At 35.2% G+C, this 13,651-nt stretch overlaps 1 pseudogene; it reads right to left on the bottom strand.

Moving 5' to 3' along the window:
• Positions 1-716: 716 nt before the first annotated feature.
• Positions 717-4,974, bottom strand: LOC147284547 (B3 domain-containing transcription factor VRN1-like; annotated as a pseudogene).
• Between the last annotated feature and the right edge of the window lie 8,677 nt (positions 4,975-13,651).

Here is a 13,651-nt window from a genome sequence, read left to right as displayed (position 1 = left end):
ATCAGACAAACATAGGAGGGGGCAATATTATCATTAATTTCAAATCTTAAGTTATATTTTTTAAAAAAAATTAAAAGATAAGGACCAAATTGTAAATTGAGTCAAATCTAAAAAGTGTAAGTTGAAAAAAAGTATAATTTTATCTCGTGTTTGTTGCCAGTAGAATTGAAGGCAAATAGCAGGCGCTGCGTAGGAGGAAACTACTTACAATTAATGATTGTGATTTTTTTTTTTTTCAAGATTATGATTGTGATTATGTGAATTCCAATATAACATATGTGAAACTCCCAAACAATCATATATCGATAAAAGTAAACTTTCTAATTTTATATGATATGAATATGATGAATATAGCATTACTCAATTGAATTAGAAGCTCATAGGCCCTCTACCCGTAGTGAGTAATTACCACAAATCCAATGGGTTCAGCTTTATAGCCCTCAAATATAAATATTTCCACCATACCAATTAACAGAAAAAATAAAAGTGACTCTAGCATCCAAATACCCTCTTTTACGAGATCTCCAAAAACAAATCCCAAGCTCTCACTAATCTATTTCTCATTAGTCTAAGATGGCAAATCATATGCTAACACAATTAAGGCAAAAAAAGGAGAATGACATTACCTTGGTACTTGAAATAACAAGAAGGTGGTCCATTTTGATAGCAAAAAGTGGTATATGCTTGAGCTCACCAGAGACCTTCTTTCAATGGCATTACTTTGCATAATCAAGGTCCCTAAAAATGTGAACTTTGAGTAGCATGTTATTTAACTCGATGAGCTCAAATATACAAACTTCTCCTTCTCTTAAAGAATTTTCTTTGGCAAATGCAGGCCAGCCACCACAAATTCTGAAATGTGATTGCCTATGGCTATCAGCGATCAAATTCACAGGCCATGAACAATCTCTGACCTGAAGCGTCGCGGTTTGTTTTTTCTTCTTTTTAACGCAACTCTTGGAAAAAGTATTTGGTACATTCTGCACAAAATAGACAAACATATAGTTGAATATACAGTCACTGGTAGAGTATGATAGTGAGGATGAATGATATATATTAATGGAGAGGATTTAGAACGAGACTTTGGAAATGTGTAAAGGCCTTGTAGATGAACTGATGTCATGTCTATTACATATGTTCTCTTTTGATCAAAACAACCATAGACGACAAGTATACATATACGCGTGTAAAGCAAAGTTTTATAAATTATGCAGTCAATGACTATGAAAGTACCACTTTTGAGAGCCTCCAAGCTGAATCCACATTGAGTTTGAAGAAGGGATTTGTTCGAACAAACTTGCTGGCAGCTTCAACAGCCCTCAAAGATGAAGGCCTTTGAGTAACCTGCCCACCAGTCTTCCTCATTTTGTACTTGCCTATAGTAAAAAACCAAACAAAACATAATCACAGTTCCTTAGCATCAATTTGGAAATTTATCATCCTCATCGACTTACCAATTTCAACTTTTACTTGATTAGTTGTGGTGCCAGTTTCACAATTCATGGTGCAATCAGATTCAACTTTGTTTATGGGGTTTCTCTCTTTTTTGACTTGATCAATTGCTCCTCTGCCATAGCCTGTCTTCCCCCAAAATTACGTAGAGAAAAACAAAATATGTATAAGTTATAAACTTATAATGCAGACAAATTAGATGGAGCAGAAATTCACAGATACCAGACTTACCTGGTGATTTGGGCCAATTTGCAGCTTCTTTGGTGTGGGAAAAGGAAACTTAAAATAAAAGTTTAGTCTTATTAATCAACATAAAAACACACACATCACCAACTTTCAAATTATTGTCCCTTACAAATTTCAACCAACCATACTGGAATATGGCTCTTGGTTTTTGATATTTGAATTTAACAGACCAAGTTCTTGTTTCATTGGAAACCCCAAGGATGACATTACACGCAGGCTGCTTAAGATGCCTCTTGGCAAACCCTGACGAAAACCTCTAAAAAATGAGGGAAAGCAGGCGAAAGACCATAAGATACTTTTTGAAAAGAGAATATATATGATTGTGCTATGAGAGATTGGAAGGTATGAAGCTTGCTTAGTACCAAATAAAAGGGTTGTCTATATAGAAAGCTTACCAAAAAAATTTGATAGATGTAGGAGGGCTGCATAACAACCTTGAAATAAGGGTTTCAGGTTGGAAAGCATTAGTCCTCTCAAGAGCTATTGCTTTTTCACTTTTATTTAATGAAGGCATCCTCCCAAGAACCTGATGACATCTTCGTTTTACTAATCTTTGAGTGCTAGATGAGCCTCCTCCATCTTTTTCTGCATGAAAATCACCTTCCCCTGTTAAAATTATGGCAGTATATTACAGGAATAGTATTGATGCATGCCTGCATCTTAACTATTGTGGCAGAAAACACAATAACATAAAAACTAAAAACTAGATAAATATATTCCATATATACCTTTCATTTCTGTTTTAGGCCAATGTGAATATTTGTTATTCATTGACTTCTCAAACATCATTTCATAAGGTTGAGTGTTTCTTGGTCCAATATGTGGAATCACATTTTGTAAGTTGATGTTGCTCTCAGCTTTACTACTCAAAACTTATTCTGCTTTTTTGGCTAGGCCGAGGACATGGCAATGGAGACTTCTCCCTTGTTTTTAGGGATGGAGGAAAGTCCTCCAAGATTTCAACAGAATCATCACCTAATGGAGATTTCTCCCTTGTTTTTGGGGCTGGTAGAAATTCCTCCGAGATTTCAACAGAAGCATCACCTAATGGAGATTTATCCCTTGTTTTTGTGGATGGAGGCCAGGAAAGTCCTCCAAGATTTCAACAGAAACATAATCTTGAGTTGCTTCCATCATCTTGGGCATTGTTGGTTCCCCGTGAATGTCTGCAGGCCGGTCACAATTGATGGATTTAATGGGATAGTCAATCTCAGTTGCACTTCTATCAAATATGCAAACTTGGAATTTTGAGTTCCCTTCATATCCAAAAACAAGCCAGTGACAGCATTCTAGAGAGTAAAACTCAGAGAATTGTGGCCAACCATTCTCAAACCATGCTTCATCATCGCTTTTTTTCAGTTTGACTCGCCATTCTAAGCCATTTGGAAGCTTAAGATATACTGGAATTGATAGATATTCTCCATAATTCCTCACAAATTTCTTAGGAATCTTCTGCACAGATATGTCATACTAAATTAAAACAAAATTTTGTGATCTTTTTGTGGGCAAGAAATGAATCAGCATTTCATCTCAACAGTAGAGCAACATTGTAATAAAAATTAATTTATGATTAATTAAATTCTAGTATTTCAACTTTCAAGCTATTAGCTAGAAGGACTGCAAGTTGTCTTACCCAAAAATCTTTCTATCTTAACAAATTAAATTAGCATTGCACAAAACCAACTCTACAAACTACACCAAGTCACATACAACCCTCGCTAGAAAACATTAACTCCATAGAGCATTGTTCACAATTTTTATTCATGTCACATATAAATATTTGGAAAATGGAGTTACGCAGCAACATATCATTCGCTATAGAGGAGGTACAGAGAGAGAGAGAGAGAGGTACTCACAAGTTTGCTGTCTCTTACAGTGTCCTCCAGAATGATCTTTAAAAAATGGGGAGTGGTAGCAGAAAACGTTGGCTGGTCATCGATTTCCCGAAGAAGAGAAGCCGTTTTTGAAGTAGTTCGAAAGCCTGAAGATATATGTTTCAAACCTTCTGGCAATTGTCAGTAGCTTCATAGAAGAAGAGAGTCTACTTTGAAGTTTGGTTTATGTTTGCTGTGTAGATGGAATCAAATAATCCTATTATCTAATGATGGTAGCTACTCCACAAAGCTCAACACGCAATCTTAGTTATGATTGCTACCATCTGAAGAGTCACTGCTTTGATTAGTCACAATTCTCACAAGTCACAACCAATGCTTTTTGTTTTATTTAATTCTTGTCTTTAAAGTGATTTCTTAATGCTTGAATAAAGTTACATATTGCCAGACTTCTAAACTTCTAGTTACATTTACGTGGACTTTAATGCCAATATATAAGAATTATATAATGTGTATATTAATAACTAAAACCCTAAATTTTAAATTTTTTCTATAATATATCACGTAGATTAGATAACATCACGTTACTCAAATTAAAATTTAAATAAATGAGACGCTGTCAAATTATTATTATTATTTTTTGGTTATATTAGAGGAAATCGAACCTTAAACCTAATCTAATCTTAATCATTATCTCACTCACCATCACCACTTGGGCTAACCCTACCAGTTTAGTTTATGAAATTAATTTCTTGGAAAATCAATTTCTTTGTATTTTCTTAAGGAAAGGGAATGTAAAATTCCATTTTTTGTGTTTGGTAAGCTTGAGAAAGTAAACTAGGAATTTGAAGCAATAAATGATGTGTTTGGTAAGTTTTCCAATTGTACCATAATCTATTATTTATTTTGAAATAATAGCAGGGTTAGTTTTATTTAAAAAGAAGTAATAAATGATTTCCCAATAAAGGGAAATCAATTTCATTGCTCCAGCAAGAGTTTAATTTTCCCCCTAATAAGAGCATCAGATTCTTTTGGGCCAATAATTGATTTCCCTTTTATGTACTTATCAAACATAAAAATGAAATTAATTTCTCATTTTCAGACTTTCAAAACTTGAACCAAACGGGCCCTAAGAGCTTTTCACACTATTAATTTAATAAACTCAATTTGATAAATATATTTGATGAGTATAAAAGTATTATTTATAGTAAACAACAACAGCACAACCAATTTTTATCTTGGCATGTTGCCATACCATTATCATGCGATCGAAAGGAAATTGTACCCAAAATTGAGGCAAAATCCATATAATTACATAAAGTAATATGCTAAAAAAAATTATATAAAGTAAGGAAATTATATTCTTACTTCTCTATCCTATTTCTTCACACTCTTTATTTTTACACCCCCATAAAAAAAATAGTAAAACTCTCTTACCTTCCATAATTCCTGTAATATCATTTAATATACTAACTCAAACATCAACCCAATAAACACCATTTTCACCCCCTTAAACTATCATCACACTCACTCATCTTTTTTCATAATTTATTTATAGGTGCCGTTATTTGAACCCAACTTTTTTATTAATAGCCCTAACATACTCTTTACGCTCACCTTCAATTTAAAAAGTTTGAAAAAATTATTAGTATACCCAATATTATTTCCAAAAACACTCTTACTAAAACCCAACAAACAAATTAACCCAACAAATTCTTACTCTTTATACCCAACAACACACTCAACACCATCACCATTACCATCACCATCACCACCACCCACCACCCACCACCCAACACCACCACCCATTGGCCTTTATATCAAATAATTTATTTTTGGGTTGCAATAGTTTAAATCTTAGTTGTTTAATGTCGAACATGAATGCAAAGGAGAGAGTTTTGAAAATTTTTTTTGGATTTTGTTCGACACTGGTTAACCGAACATGTAGAAGAATGTTTGGCGACGCACAACTGAACAAGTGAAAAGATGTTTGGCAGCGAACAACTGAACATATAGAATGATGTTCGGCGGCGAACAACCGAACGAGTAGAAGGATGTTCGATTGGCAACCACCGAACACCTTTTTTTTTTAATTTACTAGAGGTGTTCGGTAGTTTGTGGCCGAATGTACAACACTATGTTTGGTGCATTATTGTCAAACGACTCATAACATGTTCGGCTCTAGTGTGTTGAACATGTTGTAATTGCAGTTTTTGAAAATAAGCATTTAATCAATTAAATCTCAAAAGAATAATGAAAATACTTCATTTAAAAACTCTTAAACCGCAATTTAACCATCCAATTGTCAATATTAAACTTGTTTGCATCAATATAGAGAGTGTTATAGTGTGTTTAGAGTTTTAATAGAGAGTTAAATGGAGATATGAGTGGATAATTGATATTGGGTATTGAAAAAGGTTGGGTATAGGTTCAAGTTTATTTTATTTTATTTTAATTAAATATTTAAGTCCTTGAAAGACAATTTATATTAGGGTAAAACTGAAAATTATATTCTATTAAAGTGTTGAAAAAAAAAAATTTGGGTCTAAATAGCAGCATCCTTTATTTATTCCATAAACCCTAATTTTATTTGGTTACTAAAACTTAAAATTGATTATACTATTTGGTATATTGTGTGGTTGTTCTAGTACTCCCAAGGGTGCGCGGAACATTTTGTGGTTGTTCCACTTAAAGAGTGGAACAAGACATTTAAGTGGAACAACACAACATTATTGGGATGTGCAATTGGAACATTACATGGGTGATGTACCATGGTTAGTGGAACAAGTTTCACCTCCTACCTAAGTTTTGTTTTTTTAAATATCATAAAAAATGACTTTATTTGCTTACCTTTCACTAGAGTTCCCTCCATCCCTTTGATCGTTCATCACCCATCACCCAACAACAGTATAATAAAAAAGATTAGTGATATGAGAAATTGAGAGAAGATGATTCTACGATTTATTGAGTTTTGATCGTTTTAGGGAGATGGGTGAATGGGGAGGTGGGTGGGTTAAGTAAGATTTTTTGTTTTTTTTTGTTTTTACTTACGTCAAGGTCATTTTACAAAAAGATAAACTTATCAATTATCAATTTTCATTAAAAAGTAGATGGAAAAATGGGATATGGAGAAGGAAATATAAGCACTCTTTTAATTTTTACTACCTCCGTAATATAATAGTCACTAAATTAATCCCTGAATTATATATACAATGTTCTATAAATGTTAAGAGCCAAGACAGAAAATCACAAAAAGAGAGATTACTTTATAGCTCAACTGATTGCAAATTGGACTCTAAAGTCTAAACAATTGGGGAAGTGAAGGCAAATAGCAGACATGCACTGATACACTCAAGGAAAGCCTTACATGCCTTTGCTTACCTGGCTATACCTGGATAGTACTGACCGGGGAACTTTATTTACAAACCAATGCTTGCTTTTAATTTTTCTTCAATTCTTGTTTTTAAAGTTACTTGCTTGATCAAAATTATAATTTCCCTTCTATGATCTTCTTGTACCCTATTTACAGTTCAACCAATCCAATCTCTTCTTGTAGCCTAAGAATAAAAGGTGCTTCTTGTACCATTGAGGGCAATAGGGCTTCTCTATTTCTCAACTTAATCAATTGCTCATCTGCCATGGCCTGTCATTCACGAAAATTACATAGAAAAGTAACAAATATGTGGAAGTTATAAATGCAGACAAATAAATGGAGGCACAAATTCACAGATCAACAGATTTACCTGGTGACAAGGGCAAATTTGCAGCATTTATGGTGCGGAAAAAGACAACTTTGAATAGAGGTTTAATCTTGTCAATCAACTCAAATACACACACATCACCAACTTTCAAATTATTGTCCCTTGCAAATGCCAACCAACCAGACAGGAATACGGCTCTTGATTTTTCATATTTGAATTTAACAGACCATGTTCTTGTTTCATTTGAAACCGCAAGGATGGCAATACCAGCAGGCTGCCTAAGATACCTCTTGGCAAACTCTCGTGGAAAAGTCTAAAATAGAAGGCAAAGCAGAGAAAGACAATAAGAAAAGTTTTCAAGAAAAAAATATTCGTGAGTCTGCTGAGAGAGAGAGAGACAGAGAGAGAGAGAGAGAGAGAGAGAGAGAGAGAGAGAGAGAGAGAGAGAGGAAAGCTTGTTTCATACCGAAAAACAAGGTTGTCTATATAGAAAGCTTACCAAAAAACTTTGTTGGATATAGGAGGGCTGCACGACAACCTTGAAATAAGGATTTTCAGACTGGAAAGCAATAGCTCCTCTCTCAAGAGCAATAGCTTTTTCACTTGTAGTCAAGGTATGCATCCTCTCAGAACCCTCATGTGTTCGTTTTTGTGTGCTAGACGAACCTCCACCATCTTCGAATTGCATGGACAAATCACCTTCACCTGTTAAAGATTACAATAGCATATTACTAGAACACTAATTAACACTGCATCTTATTAATTGTATGGTGCAAAGTCATAAATTAAAGATTTACCTAGCAACAAGGGGGGATTTGCAACTTCTGTGGTGTGGATAAAGATGACTTCAAATAAAAATTTAATCTTGTTAACCAAAATAAAAAAACACACATCCCCAACTTTCAAACTATTGTCCCTTACAACTGCCAACCAACCAGACCTGAATAGAGCTCTTGATTTTTCTTTTTCATATTTGAAACTAACAGACCATGTTCTTGTTCCATTAGAAACCTGGAGGAGTATGTTACCGGGCTTCTTGTTTAGATGTGTCCTCGCAAACTCAAATGGCACAGCCTAAAACATAAGGGGGAAAGCAGGAAATACAATGAAAAATCTTTCCAAGAGAGAATACTTATATATGATTCTGCTATTTGAAAGAGAAGAAGAATATTTGCTTTGCATAATCCTTTCTCACAATGATGTCTACAAATACAAAGTTAGCAGAAGTTGTGATGGTCCAGCAAGGTGTTGTATAGAAAGCTTACCAAAAAACATTGACTGACATAACTGGGATGCATAGTAACCTTGAAAAAAGGGTTTTCAGATTTGAAAGTTTTAGCCCTCTCAAGAGCTGTAGGTTTTTCACTTGCAGTCAATGGATGCATGCTCCCAAGAACCTTCAGTCTTCGTTTTGGGAACCTTCGAGTGCTAGAAGAGTCTCCACCACCTTCTTCAAGTGCTATAATAGGATATTTGCAAGAAAAGTAAAATTAAAACTTCATCTTATTAATTGTTTTGGTACAAAACACAATAAGGTGAAAAACTCAAAAACTAAATAAATATTCATACTTTTCATTTCTGATTCAAGATGTGAAACCCCATCTTGTAAGTTCATGTTACCCTCTGCTTTACTACTTGAACTAGTTCTCTTTCTCTTTTGAGGCAAAGGAACTGATAATGTATATTTCTCCCTTCTTTTTGGCAATGGTGGAAGATCCTCCATGATTTCAACAGAAGCATCATCTATCTCCAAAATTTTCAGTCCATTCAAGAAACATGATATCACTCTAGCTCTCATTTTTGTCATGTCATCATCCTCAAATTGGTTCTTGATCACCCAGCCTTCCGATACATGCTCCATGAAATACATTACCGCCACACCACAATCCAACCTATTAATGAACCCATACTCATAAGCGATGGTGATCAATATTACAACATCAAAAACCGACCAACCAAACATAAATTTCAGAAAAAGAGAAACTTACGATGTTTCATGTTGTTGTGGACAAACTGGACTAGGTACCAATGGGTACTCAACTTCTGCATTCTTTAAAATATGGAAAGCTTCTCTCTCGCCATCTCTAAGTGGTACAACACTGTATGGCTTGCCATCCTTCAGATACTCTCGTCTCACCATTCCAGTTGATAGTACTTGATCTGCAATTGCTTTATTGCATTTCATGAAATCTGACACTTCCTTATGCTGCATTCATGTATGCCAGAATTCAATATTTTAGTCCATACAAAAATTCATGTAGAAAAATAGGTTGGATACTATCCTTACCAGCTTTTTTGCCTCCACAAAGCATGGATCCCGTTTAGCACCTCCTCTTGGTAACAACGGATTGTAATGATGCCAGGTTCCCTCCACCATCCTAAGTATCAGTAGTGTGAAGTGATATTGACGCTTGTGTGTCAATGGGAAAAAAATAAAATCAGCTCTTCCAAGGTTCTTAAGAAGTTTGTCATACAGCATAAGCCTCAGTTGATCATCATTCCCATCTTTGATAAAATCCTGCATACGACATTATTTAGGTAATATTTTAAGTTGACTTCTTAACGCTAAATTACTAAAACAAACATCAAATAATATAGGTTACTAATCTAATAAGGTATTTTCATACACATGTAACTGCACAGTTCTTACCCAACAATACGAGGGCATAAAGTGTGATCGTGTTTGCCAACCATGTGCTGCTTGCTTTCTACCCAAAATAGTTGCAAATGAATCAATCACCTGCAAAAAAAAAAAAAAAAAAAAAAAAAAAGCCCATTTGAATAATTAATCCATCTATTTGTTCAGACAAATCACCATAATCCAAAAAGAAAAAAAGACAACAATTCGAGCAGTAGTTACACTTACATTAGAACTCACTGTTGAGTCTCGCACCAAGGATACAATATCCCTTTTGTATACCGCAGCTATCTCACATTCCAACAACGGTACACTAATTCATAAGACAAGTAACATCACAAGAATTAGTTGGGTTAGACCTAACCTTTGTAATACAGACAATTAGTAAAGATTATCAACTTTGATGTACAGGTGCACCTATTAGTAAAAAAGAATACACCTACTAGTAAATACAATGCCAAATTAATAATGCATAAAAAAGTAATGTAATGTAAAAAATATACAATCAATGCAATACATAATGAAATTGTTGGTACGCACCCATTTCCAGGTTTTTGGAGATATTCTCCAAGAAAATTGTATCCATCTTGATCAACATATTGCATGTATTTCCCAACTTTGGTTTTGGACAAGTTGATGGGGGAATCCTCAGTCAACGGTGTACCCATCTCATTGTGGTCATCAAGATCGATCACATTGGTTGGGGCATGATTGCTTGTGCCAGCCTTAAAAGTTCTAGATTTACTGCGGCATCTTACTCTTGTCGTTTTTGGAGTGGTTGCTTCAAAGTTGGAGTCATTGTCAGTTTCTTTTTCCTCGTTCCCTTGAACTTTCAGCCTCTTTGAAATTCTTCTTTTTATAACCGGCTTGCACTCGTAGTCCTCTAGGTTCTTCTTCCTCCTCTCCTTTTGTTTGATGCCTCTTGAAAAGGCAATATCAGCAGTTGACAAGGCTCTTGTACCACCTCCTGTTCAATTCCCATCCATGAGAGTCCCAAAGGAAAAAAAAAAAAATCCCAAAAGGATTCTAATTGCACTCATTCAAACATAATCAAAATTTTCACATATACCTCTAGTAGGTTCCTCATCACCGCTTGAACTGAATGGATAATCTATCTCCAAAGAATTGCTATGAAAAATACGTACTTGGAAACTGGAACATTCCGCTTCATATCTGAACACTAAGATGTACCCACAGTCAAGGGAGTAAAATTTTGCGAGTTCTGGCCATCCCTTTTGTAACCAAACGCTGCCCTCGCTACATACTTTCAATTCGATTGGCCATAGTCCTCCATTTGGTACATGGAGAATTACTGACCCTGCAGCTATACAATTTCCATACTTGATCACATCGATCTCTGGGATTTGCTGCAATTAATTACTTCCTCAAATTAAAATGTGCGTGTATTGTAGCATAAAGATCAAACACGAATGTGGATAACATTGTTGTGCAGCAACCAAGACCAAGGCATATAAATGCAATCAAGTTGAAACTTAGTTAATAACATTTATCTAATCACATGTACCATATATCATATATGCCACTACAAAAAAAGCCTCAAACTTTCACCAAATGGAAAAACAAGGCTTGAGCGCTGATCAGATACAGCAAATTAAATTCGACTTTTTGAGTTTGAGTTACCATTCTGAATACCCAAGGAAAATTCTATAAAAAATAAAATCATAAGCACAAAACAACATTTCTTTTCTTTTTCTTTTTGGGTGCTTTAAAACGGGAAAAAAAAAATGCAAGCTTCAAGTTTCTCTTTCTTTTTTTGTTAGATGAGAAAAGAGAACATAGTCCTAAACTTTAAAGTTTTCAACTTTACAAACTGAAAGAATAAGAGAAACAAAATGACAGAAACGTTTGAACTTAAAAGCTGAAAGAAGATAGAAAGGTGAAGCAAAAGTTTCAACTTACAAACTTCCCCTCTCGAAGAGCTCCCTCGTCAACTGTCTTGGAGAAGCTTTGAGATTCCAGCGGAAAGGCAGGGACTGAAGAACCCATCTGGGCTGAGTGGACTTTGGTAGGTGTGTTTGGGTGGATTTGTAGAGATGAAATGAGAGGTTTTCTCTTGGTGTGAAGGCTGACACTGATGGAATACTGAAGCTCAAACTTTGATTTCAGCACTGTGGGTCACGGTCACCACTGGTGTTGGAGGCTGAATGGCTTATGTTTTTGGGGGGCTTAGTTTTCGGACACAAACCCTCTGCTTGGTTCTAAAAGGTGCTTCCTTTTTGCTTGGGGTGGGTTTTGGTTGTGGAGGAAGAAGAGGAATGTGTCTACTCCAGTTTGCTTGGGGTGTGTCCTTAAGTTTGCTTCACATTTCAGAGTTCAGAGCTTTGCTTTTTTCTATAGCTGTGCCCAAATAGGGGAAAGAAAAACACAAATAGAAAAAGAAGGCACCATTTTATTCTCATTAACTTTTTAACTAGTTTGTTGTTTTTCTAGTGTTTACAAGTTTTAAACTTTAATATTTATTATCTATGTTGTAAAACTTCATCCCTCAAATTTAAATAAAAAATATTAAATCTTTATAAGTTTTGAATTTTTATAAATTTCAAACAATTACAATTATATAGCAAATAAAAAAAAAACTAACAGAAAACCATCGAGCGCTCGGCCAAAGTGTCGAGTGCTTCATGTCAAAAAATTCACGTTTCGTACAGATTTATAACATTTAAAATATCTTGCTGCTTTGTTGAAAAACTATTAATATTTGATATTTAATCATAATTTTGTATTTTCTCTTTTGCATGCAATACCTATTTACTTCAAATTCATGGAGATCTTGTTGCTACTATAATGAAGTCTTTAATAGGAGAAGGTCAAATTTTTCAAAAGATAACAACATTAATCCCTTGTTCCCAAATCTAGGAACATTCCTTACAATGTTATTGCTGCTCTTTCCAAATTGTTTGAAACCATGAGATGGAAATTTGTGGAATTATGTAAAGGAGTAGGGAAACATGGCTAATCAAATTGTAACCAAAAGTTTCATGTAAATTAATGAACAATCTTAAAAAGATGATCAAGAATGTGTTCATTTATGAACAAATGAACCGTACGTTACTCTCAATTGGGATCCAAAATATTTGCGAATACAAAACCTTATTATGTTTATCTCATACAATGTGATCTATTTTAATTTGTTAAACATCTGCTACTAACTTTGCTTCTCGAAAGACATGTTTTGCACCGTGTCAAAGATTCAACATGAAAAGTTTCAGCTATTGAGCGCGTGAGAAAGCTCTGTTCTCTCTCCTAACATACGTTCTCTCTGTACTCTTTCTGGTGGTGTTCTTCTGGTTTGGGGGTGGCGTCAACGGTGGAGAGACCCATATTTTCGGCTCTCCGACCACAAATGGGCGGCGGGGAGCCGGAATTCACCTTGGCTAATTTGGGAGGCTTGGATTTTGTGAATCCTCGTGCTGGAAAGCGAGGTCGATCAGCCGACGACCCAGATTTTGGTTCTTACTCTACCTCTCCTCCGCCACCATCTGGGGTGGCGAAATCGACTCCAAGTTTCATGGATCGTCTTATGAAATCTGTTGAGACTACTATGGGTGCTCGATCTGTTCCGTTGAATGAGTCTGACATACTTGATGAGGATTGTGTTATTTCTCGTGGATCTAAGGGTCCAAGCATTAGATTCTCTGAGAAGGCGATGGATCGGATGTGCCAACCTTGGCGGCAAGCTCTCATCATCAAACTTTTGGGCAGAAACCATACTTATAATTTCTTGGTGGGTCGTCTAAAGCAGAAATGGGGTCTTAAAGGGG

Source organism: Dryas octopetala, chromosome 5, assembly GCF_963921425.1.
Source record: "Dryas octopetala chromosome 5, drDryOcto1.1, whole genome shotgun sequence".
Lineage (NCBI taxonomy): Eukaryota > Viridiplantae > Streptophyta > Magnoliopsida > Rosales > Rosaceae > Dryas > Dryas octopetala.
The sequence above is the reverse complement of the archived record's forward strand: the minus strand, read 5'-3'. Positions and strand labels throughout refer to the sequence as shown.